Below are 4,493 nucleotides of genomic sequence, written 5' to 3'. Positions count from 1 at the left end.
GTTGTTTTTCATTGAAACCTTCGTCCCTTCAAGGCTAGGCCTATACCATCCTAGCTAGTCTAGGCCAAGAGTAGGATAAGGCTAGCGCGACATGTGGACGTTGGTACGAGTAGGTTAGTCTACAAACGTCGCCTAAAGTAATTGATTTTACCTGGCAGAACGAAAGAAGGAAACGCCGCTTTTCAGTCGTCTTAGGCGGTTGTTTTTTGACAAACAGTGACCTTTCAGAGGTCAAATTGCTGTCAAGAATAAAGAATTTAGAATTTGAAAGAATATGAATTGGCTGCTTCGCAGCAGTAAAACTTCATATTTTAATAGTTGAAATAAATTTAGAAACCATAACCATAATTTGCACGGTTATCCAAACTATGATTTATAAGCAAATCAATGGTCAAGCGTCCGAAATATACAAAAACAAATGTCCATGCTAAGAAAGCCGATACTGCTACTAACACTACCTGTCGTTTCATTTAATTTTATTCTGGATATAAAATAACATATTACTTGAATACAAAGCAAAATCTAAGAGCAGATAAATGATTAAGAATAGATAAGACATTAATTCCTAGGGTAACCCAAGAACGTTTTAAAATATAAAAATCTTATTTCCACTGGGGCCCTTAACACATTTTTAAACAATTTTTAAAATGAACATAAAACAATTAACAATAATAATGCCTAAATTGATTAAAATATAAAATAATGAAGACATTTAAAAAAATGATATAATAAAAGTGATTACACATTCTAATTTCAAACATTGCACTTAATTAAAATTAACATTATTTACCTAAATGAGAGAGCAGCTTAGCTCAGTCGGCTAATCTGGTGGTAACCACTGTGTGTGCGCTGAACCGTGGAGATCTCTACGTCTAAGCCGTTGGTCGTGTGTGGATTTATGGCCCATGTGTTCACTTCAGAAAATAGTAAGGGATAGTCTCCCGGTATACTGTCTAATCACCACCAAAAGCATTCCGCTGGAAATAAGTCTTCTTGAGTTTCGTGGGTTATTCCAGTCGATTCTACGTAAGTGATCAGTTTCGGTGACAAATAAAATGCTGATACACATCAATCATCTGGTCAGAATCCCCTAATCAGGTTTGGTGACGGCATCATGAATGGTGATGTCACCAAAACTTATACTTAACAGATCTATAATTAGGTAGACTTATAATTGTTGTCCCCACGGAATAAATCCAATCCGAATAGTATTCATTATATGCTATAATTTCTTTATCTCTCAATATCTTACTGCAAAATTGCTCTCAGTTCAAATGTGTGTGTTTTATGAAATCTAGTGACTTCATCTTTTCTTGATTTTTTTCTCTAATATAATAAATGAGAATTTCTCAAATCCAATATTCATATTTTCAAGTTTCTTAGCTCACCTCCGTCAGTAGGCCTATGTACGTGTTTCTAACCCTGGAATATCTCATATCTGATCTTGCAAAGTCCTCGTTGAAAATCATACAGTAGATAAATGGAGTAATAGCAAGATTTAAATCCAGCAGCAACACACCCACCTCAATATATATGTAACTAACACAATGGCATATAAGGAAATAGATAACATACCAACAGTTTCTGTAACAATATAGAAAAATGCAATTAAAACGAGTGTAGTCAATAGATCTGATTTGACTCTTTGAGCTCCTGCGCCGTTCCTTGATCGAATTTCACGACTAACTATTCTTGTTTTGTGTAACTTTAACAGGATCTTCACGTAACAATATAGCATATGCAATTGGATACCAGGAACTGAAATACAACTATTATTATGCCAGCTACAGCATGCATTTTCTTATTTATCTAAATATTTCACATTTGGATCCACGTCTTGAAATATAGGGAAACATATCATTGTGAGTATACACCATACATGTGGGCTTATGAGTGATATCTATGGGCGAGTCGTGTGGCCGAGCGGTAATTGGCAGGGACGCCGCCGCTACAGCCTTAACGTCGGCGCTGGTTCCAGCCGTTCCTCCCCCCATGGTTCGGTTGGTAGAACCAAGTCTTCTCGGATAAGGACTTAAAATGGAGGTCCAGTGTATACATCTGGCTCGTGTGCACTTTAAAACCCATTGCATCTTTCGGAAGAGTAGGGGGTTACCCCGATCTTATTTTTCATTTCACCCCCTGTCGTGGAATAATGTGAACATGTATACCAAGAAGCGCCTCTTTACGGCTGTTAGGTAGTCACGGACCACGCCCATACGCAATTAGGCACAATGACGCTGCAAGTTATGGGTTATTCTCCTACCTTTACCTTTTATGTAATTTTCCCACTCAAGGTTTTCCTGACATACAATAAGGGATGAACGACAGTAATATACCGTTCGATTGTCAGCATAACAAAATTATATGTTGATGTTGATGTTGCTGATGAAGAAGAGAAACTGCATTTTACGGAATATATTTTTCCATCAGTGCCATCAGAAACCTCAATGTTGCGGAAGATCAAAAACACCAGAGAGCCAATTTGAACGACAGACTCTTTTTGGAAGTCTTGTTGTTGACGAACACAAATATGACAATGGTGTTTTTTTTCTCTTTCGTAGGAGCAGCCCACCTTTATTCTCATTTTTAGTATATATCTCATACAAACATTCTCTTGTTATAGGCTATTCATATACATATATATATATATATATATATATAATAATATATATATATATATATATATATATATTCATACACATTATATAAACATTTACATATTTAAGTAAAATAGGTTTACAGAACATCATGTTTATATTCCAATATTGCTATTCTGCAATTATAATTACCTAAACCTGTTTTATTATTTTTCCTCAATGGTTTTAATACAAAATGTGTTTCAATGTATATAAGACAATTCGTTTTAATATGTAAATATTATACAGACGTATTAATTCATTAAAATTATATACAATGGGGTTTGAAACGATGCCAACACTACCAATTACCCAACGAGTTATGACCAGCAGCATGGATACTTGTAGTTCAATGCGAACTGTGTCTTTCGAAGATATATCCATCATAGCTTTTTTCGGCAAAGTTCAGGAAATAATTTACGCAGTACAGTATTTTATAAAGTGTACCTTGTATATAATACAGAAAGTAGTAGTAGCAATACAATAACTATTTCTTCAACGCTGTTCTCTTCAACTCATCTGTTTATTTTGTGATTACGATGTGGTAGTAGAACTTATCTTGGTTACGTTTTATCGAAATTTCGGCAATTAAGAATTCTCAATAATAATTGTAGAATATGCCCTTATTTTTATATTCATCTACTTGACATATATTTTTTTGTCTGATTACTTTACTAATTTTTCATTTACTTAAGTAGAACAGAGCATAATCAGTTTATAGCATTATATAGAACCCTTCTTTTGTTAATATGCAACAGTCAATATACTATAAAAAGGAGAACGAGTGTCAAAGTGCGTCCTATGTACTGGTTGGTAACTTTAATTACCGTGAGATCAACTGGCAATTAAACACACATCAGACGGAGACAGTAACAATAACTAATCGTTTTTAGAATGCATGATTTATTTCTCCAATAATCAAATGTTTCTTGCATATAATATATACCAATATAGGCTGGTATTTTACAGATGTACCGGGAAAAGCTTTTTTGGTATCAATCGATGCGCATGGGTGTCCTCTTTAACATGCGGAAACTCCTCTTCAATCCTCCTTGGGGGAAAAAGTTATAGTCATTTTAGTGAAGAGACCTCGCCACCCCATTTTCAGTTAAACTTAAATGATTTCTCATAGATTTGATAATACTCTAAGCATACCTACACAATGTGAACCAGGAGTATGCCTATGGTAGGTTTCCGGGAGAGGTACGATGGGGAGGGGTATGATGTGGGAAGGGAGGGGGAAAGCCCTCCGTAGTTGAAGTATTCTAGCATGTAAATGGCAAAGATTTCATCTTAATAGTATTTAATGCAAGCTAGTTTGGTTAGTCACAGACTTTGCATAAAATGAGAAAGGGATTCGCGTCAATGGTGGGGTTGCCAAGAGTTCTCCCTCCCATGTCTGTGAGCACAATTTGTCGGGGGGGGGGTGGATGGCGAACCTCTATAATCGATTAAATAAACCTTTCAAATGCCTAATCGTTGGAGTTTCCAGGTGAGTCGCTCTTTAGCTGGTGTCCCCGACAATGTGTTAATGTCCCTGACGGGAGAAGGGGAGATGTCCCCGATGGAAAGGCCGATTTTCGCGTCAATGTTGGGGGTGGGGGTGGTAGTGTGAAGGGTTCTCTCTCCCATGTCTAAAAGCACAATCTTTCGGGGAGAAAAAATATCTCTAAAATTGATTTAATAAGCCTTTCAAATCCCTAATTGTGGGAGTTTCCAGATGTTTCGCTCTTTAGACCGACCTCTTAATACCAGCACCACGACTGTGGATTTGGCCGAAATATAAATCTTTCTAAGTCCTCGCTGAAATATTTACATGCCATACATTGGCGTATGTAGGGGTGCGCGGGGGGGGGG

The sequence above is a fragment of the Anneissia japonica genome, unplaced genomic scaffold, assembly GCF_011630105.1.
Source record: "Anneissia japonica isolate Jap-2015-1 unplaced genomic scaffold, ASM1163010v1 scaffold1889_len2455224_cov183, whole genome shotgun sequence".
Lineage (NCBI taxonomy): Eukaryota > Metazoa > Echinodermata > Crinoidea > Comatulida > Comatulidae > Anneissia > Anneissia japonica.
The sequence above is the reverse complement of the archived record's forward strand: the minus strand, read 5'-3'. Positions refer to the sequence as shown.